Consider the following 19351-nt stretch of genomic DNA (forward strand, 5'->3'; position numbering starts at 1 on the left):
TATGAGTTTGAGGTGATAAAAAAGGTGGACTTTTAGGAATGGGGGTTCGGCCACTTCTCTTTTGTGCCGTTTTCTTTTTCATGGTAGGATGAAGAAAGAAGTTGAATATGAAAGGGTGGGAGTGCCGAATGATAGTGAGGAGAGAAGGAGGTTAGTGGTGCAATAAATGTGGATTGGAGAGAGATGATGGGGAAGTTAATAACCATAGTGGCGCGGTTATTAACCAAGGGGTTTTGAAAAAGGTGGTTTCCTAGAATCAAGGGATTAGATGGAGAGAGGGATTTAATTTGACAATAACCACTTCCAATGAGATTTGAAATGACAATCAAAAAGATTTTGATCATCATAAAATGAGGGATCAATAAAAAGGTCAATGAGGGGTCAAACAATATTTTGTGGGGCCTATCAAAAGCAAAGTCTGCGCAGCCTCCCCCTTAATCATAGCTCCTTCTGCATGCCTTATTTTTATCTCATCCATTCCTACGAGATAAAATCAGACAGAATCAGAAATTCACAAATTTTCAACATGATTTAAATCAAACATTCCCAAGTTTTTCCTTAACAAACAGAATCTATCTTCACAGAGGGGTTTTGTAAAAATATCAGCAAGTTATTCTTCAGATTTTACAAATTGAATATCAATAGTACCCTTTTGCACATGTTCTCTAATAAAATGATATTTGATTTCAATGTGCTTTGTTCTTGAGTGTAAAACAGGATTTTTGGAAATGTTTATTGCACTCATGTTATCACAAAATAAGGGTATGCTATTGATTTTTAATTTGTAATCTTCCAATTGAGTTTTTAACCAAATTAATTGTGAACAACAAGCAGATGCAGAAATATATTCAGCTTCAACTGTGGATAGAGCCACTGTGGCTTGTTTCTTGCTTGACCACATGTTGAGTGAGCTTCCAAGGAAGTAACATATCCTGGAGGTGCTCCTTCTATCCACTCTATCTCCCGCATAATCTGCATCACAAAATCCTACTGCACAAAAATTATCAGATTTTGGATACCATAAACCATAATCACATGTTCCCTTAATATATCTAATGATGCGTTTAACGGCCGATAAATGAGATTCTTTTGGGTGAGATTGAAATCTTGAACATACACCCACACTTTGAACAATATCCGGTCTAGAGGATGTAAGATACATTAGTGAACCAATCATTCCCCTATACCGTGTCTCATCCACATCTAGGCCATCATCATCCTTTTTAAGTTTAGTGTTAGGATGTATTGGTGTTCCCATTGGTTTTGAATTCTCTAAGACAAATTTCTTTATCAATTCTTTTGCATACTTGCCTTGGTGAATAAAAGTACCACTAGGAGTTTGTTTAATTTGGAGGCCAAGAAAGAAGGATAGCTCTCCCATTAAACTCATTTCAAACTCACTAGTCATGAGTTTTCCAAACTCTTCACACAAGGACTCATTGGCTGATCCAAACACAATATCATCCACATAAACTTGAACAAGAAGGATGTCATCATTAGAAACTTTAATGAACAAAGTAGTGTCGGTGGTTCCCCTTTGAAAATGATTTTCTAATAGGAAGGCACTAAGCCTTTCATACCAAGCTCTTGGAGCTTGTCTAAGGCCATAAAGAGCCTTTGAAAGTTTAAAAACATGATTAGGGAAATCTTTATGTTCAAAACCGGGGGGTTGAGCCACATACACTTCTCTATCAATAAAGCCATTAAGGAAAGCACATTTAACATCCATTTGAAACATTTTGAAACCTTTATGGGTAGCATAGGCAAGAAGCAACCTAATTGCTTCCATTCTAGCTACTGGAGCAAAAGACTCATCAAAATCTATTCCCTCTTCTTGATCGTAACCTTGGGCCACTAATCTAGCCTTGTTACGAACAACTTGTCCATCCTCACCAAGTTTATTTTTGAATACCCACTTAGTACCCGTTACCTTCTTACCATCCGGATGAGGTACTAATGTCCAAACCTTATTCTTGTCAAATTGAGCAAGCTCCTCTTGCATGGCCTTGACCCATGATGGATCTTCAAGAGCTTGCTTGACATTGTTGGGCTCCATTTGTGACAAGAGAACAAGGTTGCTAGGTTCGGTTTGCCTTTTGGTGGAGGATCTTGTCGTTACACCTTGAGAGGGATCACCAATGATGAAGTCATGAGGATAACCCCTCATAGACTTCCATTCTCTAGGCTTTCGGACAGGTGTAGAACTTTGATGAGCTTCTGGTGGTCTCACTGTTTCAGTTGCTCGTGCCTGCTCAGGAGACAAAATGGAAATGTCTCCTCCAATCTGACGAGATAAAACCGGACTGACAGATTCTTCATTTTGCACAGATTTGGGATTTTCTTTACATGTTCCATCCTCTTCACAATCTGAATTATTATCCTTTACAGTACTGGGAATTAAGTTAGAATCACAAAAAGTAACATGTATGGATTCCTCTATGGTTCTATATTCTTTGAGATAAACTCTATAGGCCTTGCTAGTGGTGGAATATCCAACAAACATTCCTTCATATGATTTTGGATCAAATTTTCCAAGGTTTTCCTTATTGTTAAGAACAAAGCATTTGCATCAAAAACATGAAAGTACTTAAGATTTGAGGGGGTTCCTTTCCATAGCTCATAAGGAGTTTTCTTTAACCCTTTTCTAATGATTGTTCTATTCAAAATATAACATGCTGTGTTCACAGTTTCAGCCCATAAAAATTTAGGAATTTCATTCTCACATAGCATGGCCCTAGTCATTTCTTGAAGGCTTCGATTCCTTCTTTCAACCACCCCATTTTTTTGGGGGGTTCTAGGGCATGAAAAATTATGAGAAATTCCTAAGTCATCACAGAATTTTTCAAAGTCTTGATTTTCAAATTCTCTTCCGTGATCACTTCTCAAATGGGCAATTTTCAAATCCTTTTCATTTTGAATTTTCTTGCAAAGGGTGGAGAAGGCATAAAATGCATCATTCTTATGAGCAAGGAAAAGTACCCAACCAAATCTAGAGTAATCATCAACCACCACAAGACCATAGTGTTTACCTCCTAAACTTTGAGTTCTAGTAGGACCAAAAAGATCAATATGTAACATCTCCAATGGCCTTTTGGTTGAGATTCCATCTTTTAATTTAAAAGAGGATTTTACTTGTTTGCCCAATTGGCAAGCATCACAAGTAAGATCCTTATCAAACTTGATGTTTGGAATTCCTCTAACCAAATTCTTTTTGACTAGCTTAGAAATTTGGTACATGCTAGCATGACCCAAATTTCTATGCCAAAGCCATTTTTCAGATTCAAGAGAGGTAAAGCATGTTACATTTTGTTCCTTTAAATCCTCAAGAGTTAATCCATACACATTATTGCATCTTTAAGCTTCAAATAGAACATCCATAGTTTTCTCACAAACAACTAAGCAAACAAACTTCTTAAAAACAACTTCAAAACCCAAATCACACAATTGACTAACACTAAGTAAGTTATGTTTCAAGTCATGTACAAGAAGGACATCATTTATACACGATGAGAGATTTTTACCCACTTTCCCAACAGCCACTATTTTTCCTTTTGCATCATCACCGAAAGTGACAAGTCCTCCATCATATTCATCAAGCTTTATGAAGAAGGTTGTCTTTCCGGTCATATGCCTAGAGCATCCGCTATCCATGTACCACATATTTTCTTTCTTCTTGGATGCTAGACATACCTACAAAATAAGCTCAAGTGACCTTAGGTATCCAAATTTTCTTGGATCCTTTCACGTTAAACCATCTCCTATGTCCCAAATCATTGTAATCAAAAACAACTTTGTAGACTTTATCACCAATCATTCTTTCACCAAAGAAACATTGAACTGGAAAATGACCACTTCGGTTACACAATCTACAAAATCTTGGAGTTGCTATTTTGTTAAAGTAGGTGGGATCTTGAAACCTTGTGTCATTGGATGAAGACGGTTTATCTTTAAAAGATGGTTTCTCATCAGTTTTATAAAATCCCAATCCAGCTTTATCATAAAGAGGTTTTTGACTAGCCAAAATTTGATTAAGATTTTCAGAACTTAGTGTAAACTTGGCTAAGTCTTCCTTAAGCCTTTTAACCTCTTTAAGCAACTCTTCATTTATTTTAAAACAGTCCACATATGCAAGGATAGAATGGTCACTTTCACAGCTTCTAATTTGGGCTCTTAACTGCTTATTTTCTTCAACGAGATCACAAGCAGTTTCGGCCTCTCTTAGTTTTTCTTTGAGAAAATCATTTTCAGCTTTAAGAATGGAAATTTGTTGTTCAAGATCTTGATTATCAGTCAAAAAATATCTTATTTTTTCAGAGAGGTGATCTATCATGAGATGAAGGTCTTCGGTGTCAGGGTTTTGAAAAAATACCTGATCTACATGATCTGCCATGAGACAAGGCTGTGACTTAGTCTCAGATTCTTCATCACTGTCTGAATCATTTTCTAAGTCTTCCCATGAGGCCATCAGACCTTTCTTCTTTCCTCTTTTTTTCTTCTCTTCCCTTTTTAACTTGGGGCAATTAGATTTGTAATGCCCCATCTCCTTGCAGTTGAAACAAGTAACTTTGCTAAGGTCTTTCCTCATTTTCCTTGAGCTGCCGCCTTTGTTTTTGTGCTTCATCATTTTCCTGAATTTTTTTGCAAACAACACAAATTCACTTTCAGATGAGTTATCACTGGATTCATCATCCAGGGGGTTAGTGACAGAAGAAAATGCAATTCCTTTCTTTTTTGATTCTTTTTTCAAATAAGTGTTTTGATGATTGGATTTTTGACGGTTTAGAATTTTTCAAATGAAATCTCGTTGTAAAGTATAGTTTCTAAACCAAACAATAATCCTTTCATACAAAAGATTGTTTGTCACAAGTAACAAACCCCTAAATTTATAAACCGAAGTATTGAAACCTCGGGTCGTTCTCCCTAGGAATTACAATAGAGTGTCTTGTTATTGGTTGTGAGTTATTTTGGGGTTTTGATATGAAGCATGAAAGATAAATGGCAAGAAAGTAAACTAACAACTATAAAAGGCTCTTAGCAAGGTATGAAAATTAGAAGTTCTATCCTAGTTATCCTTCTCAATTGTGATGAGAATTGTTCATTGCTACCACTTAGTTAACCCTTACTAAAGAAAGGAAAGTCAAGTGGATGAATTGACTTGAGCCACAAGTCCTAGCCAACTCCCAAGGAAAGACTAGCTTTAGTGCACTCCAAACCAATTAGCTATCTCTCCAATTATCAATCAACAAATGAATTAGATAACTCAAGTGTCACTAATTACTCTACCTAGGCCAAGAGGAACAAAATCTATACTATATCTAGAAGAGGCATTTCAACAAACACATAAAAGGCAATAAAAGTAAACAACATAAATTGCAAGAATTAAAGAGAGATCTAACTACAAAAGCAAGAGATCAACAATAGAAAAGCAAAGAAGAACAATTATTATGAATTACCTCTTATTTAATTGAAGGAAAATGGAAGGAACAATACTAGATCTACAACAAAATGTAAGAACAACATAAAGGAAATTACAACAAAAGAGTAGAAGAAGATGAATCTAACAACAAAGAATTGAAATGTAGAAGTAGAAGAAAGCAAAGATTAAAACCTAGATCTAAGAACTAATCCTAATCCTAATCCTAATTCTAGAGAGAAGTGAGAGCTTCTCTCTCTAGAAACTACTTCTAAACTAATCCTAATGTGTGTTTAATGAATTAATGAGTTGGAATCCCCTTTCCTCTTCAATCCTTGGCTTTAAATAGCATCTTTAGCGCCAAAGTTGGTTGCAATTGGGCCCCACAACCCTTCAGAATTCGTTGGTTGCGAATTCATTAAAAAATCATATATCAGCACCGACGCGTATGCGCACAGCACGCGTACGCGTCCATGAGGTGATTCGCAGGTGCGCGCAAGCGCCAGGTGTGAGCGCGCGTCCATGGGCGAGTTCAACTTCTTTGACTTTTCCTGATTTCTCCACTTTGCATGCTTTCCCTCTTCACTCCTTTGATCCATTCCTAGCCCTTTTCAATCTGAAATCACTAACAAACATATCAAGGCATCTAGTGGAATCAAAGGGAGATTAAAACCATCAAATTAAGGGTTGAAAAGCATGTTTTTACATCTAAGCACAAATAAGGAGACAATCACAAAACCATGCTATTTCAATGGATAAATGAGGGTAAAAGGTATTAAAATCTCTTAGAATCAATGCAAGATAAACCGTCAAAATGGGGTTTATCATGTTTTCAAAAGCAAGAAGATTTCCTCTCAAATCATCAAGTGTCATGGAATCAAGATTTCTGCTTTCAGAAATAATTAAAGCTTTTGTTTCCCACTCTTTAGTGAGACATCTCAGCACTCTTCTCACAAGCACAGAATCAGAATGTGTAATTCCCAGAGCATCTAAGCCAACAATGATAGTGTTGAACCGTTCGAACAGTTCATCAATGAACTCTCCTTCCTTCATTGCAAATATTTCATATTCTCTGTTCAACATGTCTGTCCGAGTCTTCTTTACAATGGTGGTTCCTTCATGAGTGATTTGTAGCTTGTCCCAGATTTCCTTTGCCGTTGTGCATCGTGATACCCGTCGGTACTCCTCAAAGCTGATAGCGCAGTTGAGCAGGTTTATTGCCTTGGCTTTTAACTCTACCTTTTTCCTATCTTCCTCGGTCCATTTTGCTTCTGGTTTGAGGGTGACTACTCCTTCAGCACTTGTGGTAGTTGGAAATTGAGGCCCTTCCAAGATAATCTTCCAAAGTCTGTAATCCACAGCTTGTACAAATATCTTCATCCTCTCCTTCCAATATGTATAATTTTTCCCATTGAAAAGAGGAGGTCTATTGCTTGATTGTCCTTCGGTCAGATTATAGGACACCACATTTGCGCCACGATTTTCCGCCATGAGGATCTTTACTCCAAGCTGCAAAGCTTGATCTCTTTGAGACCAAGCTCTGATACCAATTGATGGTTTCAGTGGCTAAGAGAAGGGGGTTGAATCTTAGCCCCCTTTTTGCTTGCTAACACTTGCTGGACTTAGAGGAAACTTTTCTGTTTTTAGCTCGTCCCTAGCCACGAGACATTTTTATTTTGTCTCATCACTTGACACGATACATTTTTGATTTTTCATCTGAACAGTAAAAACAAAATTGAAGTAAGAAGAGAGAGAGAAGATTACACCAAGATATATCCTGGTTCAGCTGCTAAGTGCAGTGCAGCCTACATCCAGTCTCCATCACAACAATGATGGAATTTCACTATAATCATCCAGATTACAAATTGTAAAGTGCTAACCCAATTTACAAGGGAATTCCCACAGAATCATGTAACACAACACAGATGTACAAAGGAACTCTAAGACATCTATGGCTTTTTCTTTTAATTTTGCACTCTCTGCCTTTTTTCGCTCTATGGTTTTTTCATACAAACCTCACTGTTTGCCTTTTTCCATGAAACTCAAGACATGACAAAATTAAACAGAAAAATTACAAAATAGAAAACATTGAAGGAGAAGAGAAATCTATTAGCTCAGGTAGCTCTGAGAACTCTGTGCCTTGCACTCTCAAATCTTACTCCTTGCTCCAAACAGTGGCTGTTCTCTCTTTTTAAAGAAGAGGGAAGCCTCCACACTTGAAGCCAACACCCAAACCAACTTCTTCCTCCTTCAAGAAACAGAACCGGTTCGGCCACATAGAGAGAGAAGAGATAACCATGCAAAACCCAACATGCAATTACCTCTAGTCCTTTCTTGATCATCACTCTTCATCAATCCGAGCTCTCCATCCTTGGCTTGCTCTCCAAGATGGATTTCTGGCCCTTGATGCTTCATGATGATGATGACTTCATCTGCTTCAATCTCTGCCTCTTCCATCACTTCGCCACTCTAGCTACTTCCTGTGGTGGTTGAGCAGAATCAAAGACAAGCCATGCTTCAAGAATCTCCCTTACTGGCCGAATCTTCATCTTTCTTTTTGAGTATGAAGGATCCGAGATTACCTCACCAAATCTAACCATATTTGGTGACAATCTCAGCCACTACATACTTTTCTTTTTCCTGCCATCATTAACTTGATGGTCTTGATGCATGCAGCTCCTTCTTTTCGGTGAGAGTAGCTTAATGTAACTTTCATGGTTTCCTGGTTAATGACCGAAGAGAAGAGAAAGAGAGAGAGATAAGAAAGAGAAAATAAAAGCAAAGCTATGAGAGTTATGATGAATAAAGAAATTAGGTGCACTTCTCCATGCTTTGTGTAGTAGCGTGTAAGCTACCATTAATTGCCATCAAATCACTTTGACCTTTTCTCTCTCATATTTCCAAGGACTGCATTAACTTAACTTGATAAAATTTGAGTTCCTTCACAAGTTAAAGTGTGAAGTCCGTTGGTTTAATAGATCTCTAATAAATTTATATTGATATAAATTAAATTAATTTATTTATATTTTTATGTAATTTTATGTTTTTAGGATGCTTGTTTCATGTCTAATGTTGTAGTTTAAATTTAAATGTGTGACTTATTAATCCTAATTTAAGTAGCCTATACTTATCATTCTCATCATTGTATTGATGTAAAACAATAAATATGATAAAGTGAAAGAAAATATGTTATGATCAGAATAGACAAATAGTAAAAAATATAAACAAAATAATCATATCTAATTCCTTAAAGTCATTCATTATAAATTCCAAAAGAAAAATTGCAAAGTTTAAATATATAGCTTTTCATTCTATTATTTAGTTATCTGAATTTGGTGTTGTAACTTGACTCTATCTGATGCTATAATTTGATTCCATGATTAATCAGTGATGTATTGACATAAATAAAGTGGCAAAACAGCTTGATTTTTAGGATTTGAAGTGAAAATTTCAGCCTACAATGTAAACACTTTTATAAGAAAAATAATAATATAGAAGAACTTCAAAAAATTTTAAAAACGTTAAAAAATGATAATAAGAAATAAAAAATATTACAATCTGACAATTTTGGGTGAAATGTTTCTTTGTTAATGCCATTCTCTTATTTGATTGTTTTTCAATCTAACTTTTGAGTCTTTTTCTACTTTTTCGTCCTTCTTTTTTTTTTCAATCATTTCACATTTTCAAGTAATCTTTCTAACGCATCTCCATCAGCTATTAACGATTTTTTTTTTTTGTATTCAAAATATTTGAAACATCATCATCTTGGTTGTGTCTACAAAAAGAATCTACCTTCTTATATGCCTGGTCTATAACTTGCTCAACAAAATTAGATGTTACTTCAAAATCTGATGATCGAGCAGCTAATTTGATAGCTTTAGAACATATATTTTTATACCGTGCTGTAGCATCTATTCTAGTATCACTTTGAACAACTTTTCTCTCTGAGTCATGAACAATTATCTCTCTTGCTTCTCTAGTCTATCTCTTTATAATGTATTGATCCAGAATTTACTTTACATCCCAAATATTTAGAACTTTTAAACTATGACAACATAAGAATCCCATTGTTTCAAACATTCCAAAACTACAAGTAATTATCATATCTTTCACATTGCCGGATACGGTATATTCTCCATCTTTTTAAAAATGGCAACTTAATATTCAGACATTTGATTGCTCTCTTTACGAGAAACAATATAAGCAACAGAACTCCAATCAAACTCATTTTGAAATAAATCAAATGCACTAGGAGTATATACCTGTGCAGCATATTTTGATAATGGCGAGTGAATCATCTTAAGTCTAGGAAGTTTTTGTCTTACATTGTATTCAGCTTGTAGCTCTTTATATCGCTTGCCACCAACAACTCGCTCAAATTGTTTGAGAAAATGTATTATGTCTAAACTTGACCGCATAAAATCTTTCAAATCATTGTTAAAAATTTTACTAAGTTGAGTACTTCGCATTTCAATAGTGTACGCCTTCTTCATATAGCAATGAGCATATTTTTCCTTCACTTTATAAATACTTTTTAACCAAGGATTATCTTCCACTTTGTATCTTTAAAGCGATACATCCCATGCCTCTTGAAATTGAAACTGATCTTCAGAATTATACATACAAGCTTTGAAATCTTCCAAGATAAAAGAACCGTCTTTTAACTTATTCCCTAAATGTCTATGTCTAATAGCATTTTGCATAATATGCTAGACACATAATCCATGATATGTTTCAGGCATTTTTCTACCAAAGCACTTGTCATAGCAGGATCTTGATCAGTGAAAATAGTTTTAGGTTTTTTTTGTGCATGTGAGATTCCAAATATGATTAATATAACCACATAAAAGATTTTTTGATTCGTCATACAAAAGAGCAACGCCAAATATTAATATTTCTCGATGGTGATTGAATCCACAAAAAACACCCAATAGTCTATTTTCTTTGTCTGTGCAGTATGTAGTGTCAAATGTGATTACATCACCAAAAATAGCATAATCAATAACCATTCTTGCATCAACCCAAAAAATATTTGTTATTTTCTCTTCATTATCTAACTGTATAGCATATTGAAACGAGAGATTATCAAGTAGTTGTCGATCAAAATACTTTAATAAACTACCTGTTTCACCATAGGCCAAGTCTCACTTTCGTTTGCTTCGAAGATAGTTCTTTTGGTCTTGTTTGGTATATCCAAGAACATCTTTATCACCCGCTTGTAAACTTGTTAGTTCATGTGTTTCCTTTGGTCTTATGCCATGCCAAATCTATTTGCAGTGTTTGTACTTCTGAAATCTTTCTTTGTGATGGCATCATATGACTGGTTTTCGGAATTATCAACCTTGCACAAATAAATCTAAAACTACTCACAAAATTATCAACCTTGCATTTATTTGCATACAATTGTTGAACATCAAAATCCATCATTCTATCATAATTTTTACAGAAGTCTTTAGCTTCTAGTACCATATCAAATTCCATGCCTAATTTTGGTATTTTTTTTTTGCTATGATTGGCCTGAACAAAATAAATAATAAAATTTTAAATATAATTGTTATAAACATACAAAGATAAGAGTATTAAAATAAGAGTACTAAATATAATTGTTATAAACATACTTAGAAAAAGTAATTAATGTAAAATTGTGTTGTGCAATTTGAGTTTTTTCTATGTTCTGAGTAATCAATTGACAATCTTCGGCAAATATATATAAAAAATATATTGAATAAAATTTTATCAAATATATTGCAGTGAAATTTGAAATTATTCAATAAAAAATTACCTTTTCATGGTGGTATCATTGTGATCATCAACTCATTTATTTTTTTCTGATAAATCTACCGTTTTAGTTTTAGGGAGTAAAACCTCCATGTTTGACTTGCTAGGCAATCCTATCGTCGTTTCTCTAGTAGGTGACAACACAAAACTCGTCTCCATTAGGGACACCATCGTCTTAGTGTCCATAGATGGAACCAACATACTCGTTTCACTTGGTAATTCTATCATCTCTATAACTACCATTTTTTGGTTCAGTATCCACTGTCGTCTTCAATGTTTGTATGGTCCTCTTCATTATTTTTTACTCAATACAAATTTTATTGTTGTACGCATTTAGTTTTACAGAAATTCAACTTTGCGCGCAATCTTTTTAAAGTGGCACGTTTTATCTTTTTAACGTTTTGATTCTCTTTTAATGCATTTATTTACTATTTATTTATTTAAGATGATCAGAACCATTTATATTATCAAGGGTTCAGATTACGTTACTTTTTCCTCTAAAGTAAATATGTAGATACTTATTATCTCCACTATTTATGTATATGATGTTTTATCCCTTTTACAAGTTGATTTGGAGAAACAGGTTCTGAAAACTGTATTTTGGGCTTATTTTGGGTTCTCTTGTATATATGTATATATGCCTATATGCTCTGGCTGGTTCATCTTCACGAGCCGAGTCAGAAGCTTTGTTATCTGTATCTTGGAACTCTCTTGTATATATATCCATGCTTAGTTTACTCTTATCTTGCTTTAGTTATGCTAATGTTTACGTGAGTGTTGTGTTTTTCGGTTTAAGACTTTTGTTTTAACTTTTTTTCAAAGGCTCCTAGATAAAACTTTCTTTCAATTATATTTTATATAATATTTCACTTTTAGAGGTCGTAATAACTCACCACCTCTATTTTATGACTTAAGCATAAGATTCTGTGTGATAAGGTGTTACACTATATTTCTTCGTAAATTGTCAGTCTATGTTTCATTTCTGATAGACCTTCTTTAAGTATATCTGGTACCACTGTTTCTACTATATACTTTTGCGTCAAGTTTTGTATACATGATAACACAGTCATGCCGACCAGAAGAAAGTCAGACGGTGCTATAAACAAACTCATCAAAAATAACTCCAGTAACAGTACCGCCATGCGGACTATAACTCGAACAATCTGAACCTTCTAACAGAGCTCAACTCCAAAATTAATGTATAAGATTGGCCTAAAGGTGCATTTTAGCTAATCTCACAAGTTAAAATACGGTGATGTTTTATTCTTTCATTAATAAAACATCTTTACTCTTCTATTTTTAATTTTTTCTATTAGTTTCATTTATCACTATCCTTAATTGATCTATAAGCCATCTAATATGATCAAATCAAAACCGAACTATACTCTGATTTTCAGACGCACAATATACCAAGTTATTTATCATGTTCTATTATTCCTAATGATCGACCATAAAGATCAGATACACAAGCTCGAGTACAACTCACACAAGTGATACTTTGATACAATCATTCAACTTCAAAATCAATCGATCAAATTGAGAATAAATTCGGCTATCAATCACTCCAAGAATAAACTCAGCTATCAATCAATCCGAAAATAAATCTTGGCTTTCTATCAATTCGAGAACAAACTCAGTTATCAATTAGTTTGCGAACAATTATATGCTCTACTAATCATTATCTTTCTATATTTTATAATTTTCATGAGACCATGACTAATAATCCTCTATTCTGTTATTGCTATATCAATTCTTAAAAGCAAATAGAACTCTTATCTCAGAGGAACTACGATAAACCAATATTAATGTTTACATACAAAAATAAACCGACAGTTATAAGTCGGTATCAATCTAACAAATCGCAACTATAAGTCAGAACCAATCCAAACAAATCGGCGATTATAAGTCCGAATCTCTCCAAACAAACCGACACCTATAAGTTAGAATCATTTTAAACAAATGATAATTATAAGTTCGAATCACTCCAAACAAACTGACACCTATAAGTTAGAATCATTTTAAACAAATCGACAGTTATAAACTAACATCAATCCAAACAAACAGAACCACTCCATACAAAACAACATTTATAAGTCGGAACCAGTCAAAGCAAAACGACACATCTAAGTCGGAATCAATCCAACAAACAATCAACTATGAGTTCATTCGAAAGGACATTAATGCAAGCAACACCAAATCTCATTCTCAAGATTATCAAGTTAATCTTGGGGCTAATCCTTATCTCATTATTTAACCATTATTCCTAATCATTCTCAAATTTATTTTATTTTACTATTCACCTTAAGCTATTCCCAAGCATGACTATCATTTTTCAACATACAACAAGTTGAGTTTGGGGACTACTACTATTACTATCACTATTCTGAACTATTATTACTATCACCATTCCAATTCATAGGTCCACAAAAAACCCAGAAGCTCAACCCGTCGTATTGAAAATACCACAGATCAAGCTTGGGGGCTATGATCCGGTGGTTATAATTCGGTCCAACTATGTCTATAAGTCAGAATTTAAATACAATAATAAATGTGGCTTATCTTCAATTAGAGAGAATTTCACTGATAACAACCCACTCAGAAACACACTAAGGTGGTTATCGAAAGATCAGGCAAATATCTCAACCCCTCTGCAGAGGATTACACCTATAAATACCAAACCCTACTTATGTAAAAGGGATGCTACTCGATCACTTTGAGTATAAGTGTCGAAGTGTCTTTGTAGGTGTCCGCCGCCGCCGTTTTTCTTAAGCCGACGTATACCTCTCCCACTTAGGTGAACGAGAGTTCAATCCTTAAACAGAACAAGTTATACCTCAAGCTCGGCTTAGGCAACTCGAGGCAGCACAAACTGTTCAAGCCTAACCCTCCAAGTCTAACTAACTAGCTTAAATTTTATCCCAACTAATTAGATTATTTGTCTATATATATAAAGAAAAATTAAATTTTAAAAACTTAAAATTTATTATAGGGTAAAGTACTAAATTGGTCCCTTACGTTTAGGTGTAATTCTGTTTTGGTTCTTAAGGTTTAAAGTGTTCTATTTGAATCCAAAAAAGTTTCATTTAGCTTCAATTTAGTCCCACCGGAGGTCAAAAATAAATAATTAACAAAATGTTCTACATAACAGTAGTACAACAACAAGGTCGATAATCTATAGAGTAAGTACAAGCTTCAGAGACACAAAATCAACCGTAAATACATCAATACATTTAATTATCATTTTTCTTATAATTAAAATGAAATATTTTCTATAAAACTCTATAATCACCCTAATATAATCATACTAAGATAATCCACACACACATATATATATATATATATATATATATATATATATATATATATATACTCACACACACCCGTGTTTTGAGATTCAAAGATGCGGACAAAATCTCGTAATCAGTCAAGAACAGATGAGAATATTCACTGTTATTGTATAGTAGTAGTGCATGTGTATATAGAGACCTCACAAAAGAATCCAAAATTTGATATATACCTAGCGTCGGTTGCTGATCATGTCGGACACATGACTACGTTAATTAGTTTGATTTTTTGTGTTGAATGTGAGATTATCAAGTTGACAACTCGAAACTACTTAACATGCATTTGTAATTGTAACTGTGACTGCAACTAACATGGTCCCAGTGATGATGAGCCATATATATCTAGAATGAGAATGCTAAATACACCTCCCCAAGTTGAGAAAGAAAACAGAATAAAGATGACCACATACATAACATGACAAACATGATGATTATTAGGTTCCAATCATTATTATTTTAACTTGCTCAAATTGCTATCTATCCTCATTCTCTTCCTCTATTATTAGTTCTATAGATTACGTCTAATAATTTGAGAGTTGTTCTAAGCCAAGTCCCTGTAGGGAGCTTTCGACCACAGGAGAGATTTTGGAAAGGAATCAAGTGAGATAACATAAAATGAGAAGACACTACATCTAACTCAAAAGCTTAAGGTGTCAAATTAATGAGTCTCTCATCTTATAAATTATTCACTCTTTCTTATTTTTTTTTTTGCTGTGCGACTAATTTCAACACTCATCACACTTACAATACTAACAGTCCCTAACTTGACCTTCTGCTTTAAATTTTTCATCTTTTATTATAACATTTTTCAATATACAATTTATGTAATTACATAATTGAGTATACTGCAAATGATCATGTTTTATTTGATTATTTATTTACATCTATATTACCCAAACAACAATTATTGAACGAGGGAATAGGTGTATGTACAAGTACAAAATATGAATCACTCATTTATTTGTACATAATTCACCACAAAAGAATTAGGGAGCTATTCAGATAAAGATGTTTAAAACATCTTTTTTTAAAGATATTTTTTAGTAATTAAAATTTAATATATATAATCGATTAAATCGTGTTATTTTTGTTAAAATTAGACCAAACAAATTAATTTGACTAAAAAAATAGTGAATCAAATCTTGAACTGATCTAAACTAATACTATTTTTTTATAAAAATGACTACAATACTCTTATTAAAAAAAGACTAAAATACTTCTATTATATATATTAATTTTGAGAATACTAAATTATACTCCTTTACTTTTCTGTCGTCATAAAATTAAGATTTAGAGTTTTCAATATATATATATATATATATATATATATATATATATATATATATAATAGGGATATTTTAGTTATTTTTTATAATAGAGATAGATATTGTAGTTACTTTTTATAAAAAAATATTAATTTAAACCGATCCAAACTTTAATTTATTAATTTTTTGGTTAAACTAATTTGTCTGGTTAAATTTTAATAAAAATAATATAGTTTAATCGATTATATGTATTAAATTTTAATTATTAAAAAATATCTTTAAAAAAAACATTTTAAATATTTTTATGTAAGTGGCTCCCAAAGAATTAACACATAAAAAATATTCAAAAATAAAAATATTTAGTAGCTAAATTTAAAAAAACAAAGAAAATCATAACTTGTCTTTTTAATTTTTTATTTGTACTCAATAACTATCACTGAAATAAATTTATAATATTAAATATAATAAATATATATATATATATATATATATAACTAAATGACATAACTTTAAATTATTATTTCCTAAATATTATTCATTCAAAAAATTCTCTGCCTCAATAAATTAAACTAGCATTATTCATTCAAAAACTCCTCTGCCTCAATAAATTAAACTAATTAAAAATGGAATAAATAAGAGTAATGCATTATTGTCGTCTACTTTGAAGGACAGAGAATTAGATATTAAAGGTGTTCTACCGACAAAAAATCAATTCCTACTAGTAGTATAGGACCCGAGTCTCATTGGATAAGATCTAAGTTTATGAAAACCGTTTTCATACAAGTTGGTTTATAGTATTTATTCACTCAATTATCTAAAAATGTGTTTCATTTTGTTTGTCTTCATAGCTGGTCTGTATTTAAGTTATATAGCAGGCTATAAACTACATTAATTATTCTTCACATACAAGTTATTTTTTCATATAAATTTATACAAATTTTTATTTAAATTTTGAGCATTATAGTTTTAATTAAAAAAAAAACAGTTTGCGTTATTCAAGAATTAAAAAAGTGCGTATTTATACGTCATTTAAACTGAAGATCGTTTTTGTTGAGTTTAGACTAACTTATATAAATTTGTATACCAATAAAATTTGTATGTATAACAGACCTCTAACTATATCTTTTCTTTTTTTCACTCCATTTGTTTTCTTAAAAGAGAAAAGAATAATCTAAAACGAAAAGACAAAAATATACATAAAAAAAAGTTAAAATAGATAAAAATATATTAAAATTTGTAAATATTAAAATATACTTAAAAAATTAATTTTAATAAATAAAAATATATTTAAATTTTAGAAATTTATTAACTGTATAATATTTTTATTCACCAAAAATAAATTTTTTGATATATTTTGATATTTATTATCTTTTATATGTATTTTTGTTTATCCCAAATTTTTTATGTGTATTTTGGTCTATTATTAGTCAAAATTTAATTAACCCAAGTAGCTGCTATTGACTGACATTACAGTTTGGTAACTTGTATAGCAACTTTTCTTGTTGAAAAGCTAAGCACATTAAAGTATGTGAAATCGATAAAAAGAAGTAATTTTTTTTAATAGAGTTAAGAATAAATCATAATGAAACAGTAATTTTAAACTAAAAAATAATTTATAATTGAAAATAATATTTTAAAACTTATTATTATAAATATTTTTTATTTTAATAATTTTATCATTTTAACTTTAGTTATAAAATACTAAATAATAATATAAATAATTATTATATACCTATTTTTGTAATCATACTGCTTAAGATAACTTTCTTTCTTATATATTTTAAATTCAATAAATTATTTTAAAATCATACTTTTAAGTTAAAATATTCAAACATAAATTAATTATCACATGATTAATTATTAGAATAAATTATATTTTTTTATCTTTAATATTTATAATTTTTTAAGGGAAAATTATTCTAAAGGACTGTTAGAGAGATTTAATTATTAAAAAGGACCTTTAATACTAAAATTAGTAAGAAGGACCAAATCTTTTTATAATATTTAAGAAGAAGAACCAAATCTTTTTATAATAAAGAGATAAAACTTTTTATAAAAAGCTCCCTTGTCATGAAAGGTGCCTTTGAAGCTTAACCCATACTGCTGAAGAAGCAAATCCACCTTCCACTCCTCCATAATTTCATAGTCCCCTTTGGTGTAGTGTGGATAGTGAAGAGGCATTTGAAATTCTGAACAAGTAGTAGGATACTTTTGTTGGGTCAATCCTTCTTCAGCAGTTTTGTCAATAAGGTAGTACCCCAAAACATGGCAAGCTGAATGAACAAACCATCTAAGAGCCATTTAGACAATATAATCTTAGGGAATGAATCCTCTCTAGTGAGAAAAAAAATTGGATGGTGCTCCAATTTTTGTTTTAGGTGAATCTTGCACATATTAAACATGTTTATATATAAGTGCACTGCACAACAATAGCGTATATATGAAACAATTTCGGACAAAATTAATTCAAAAAATATTAAGATATTTGAATATTCATTTATACTCTTGCTAATAATTGAATGGTAGACATTTATTATTTGATTATTTTTTATTAATTACTTATTTCTTTTTTTTTGTTTTTGTGATCTTTAGCTAACGAGAAAAAAAAGACAAAAGATCATAAAAGTAAAAAATAAATAAATAATAAAAATTATTAAAATTTTAGAAAAAAATTGTTAATATAAAAATTATAAAAAATAAATAGTTAAAAATTAATATTTTAATAATTAAATTTTTCTAACGTTCTTTTAGAGTAATTTTTTTAATTAATTAACTAATTAATCTCAAGTGAATATTCATACATATCTATATAACGTTGAGAATCAAACAGCATATATTAAAGATTATTAAAAATAATTAAGGATATATTTATCTCCTTATAAAAAAATTTGATTCTTCTTCTTAAATATTATAAAAAGATTTGGTCCTTCTTACTAATTTTGGTATTAAAGGTCCTTTTTAATAATTAAATCTTCTTAACGGTCCTTTATAATAATTTTTCTATTTTTTAATTACTATTTAATTATATTTAATTTTGTTCCTGATGTTTTTAATTTCTATCAAAATTATTCTTAAACGTTGATTTCATCTAAAGCTTTTAGGGTGAAAATAAAAAATATCTAGGGATAATTTGACACAAATCAATAACGTTAAGAATAAAATTAAATAAAATTAAACTTCAGAAATATTTAAAAAAAATCGCAAACACTAAGAACAAATACAAATCTTATTCAAATTATTATTAAAATAAATTTAATTTACAAGTATTTTCATAAACAACTTAGATTGACTCACCCGATCTCGCAGGCCAAAGCAATTAATGACCTAAGAAAAAAGACATAAAAAATTATTTTACTTATCACCATTCATATTTATCATATATGAGTATCAGCGTTGTAATTAGTAGATAATTAACTTAAAGAAAAACAAATGAACTACCTAATTAAGCAGCTTCAACTTTGTGAGAAAAAAGAAAGTAAAATTAGAATTATTGACTACATACGTATTAGATAAAAAATAAATACTCACCTAAATTTTTCTCTTTGCCAAAT

This window comes from Arachis stenosperma, chromosome 3 (assembly GCF_014773155.1).
Source record: "Arachis stenosperma cultivar V10309 chromosome 3, arast.V10309.gnm1.PFL2, whole genome shotgun sequence".
Classification (NCBI taxonomy): Eukaryota; Viridiplantae; Streptophyta; class Magnoliopsida; order Fabales; family Fabaceae; genus Arachis; species Arachis stenosperma.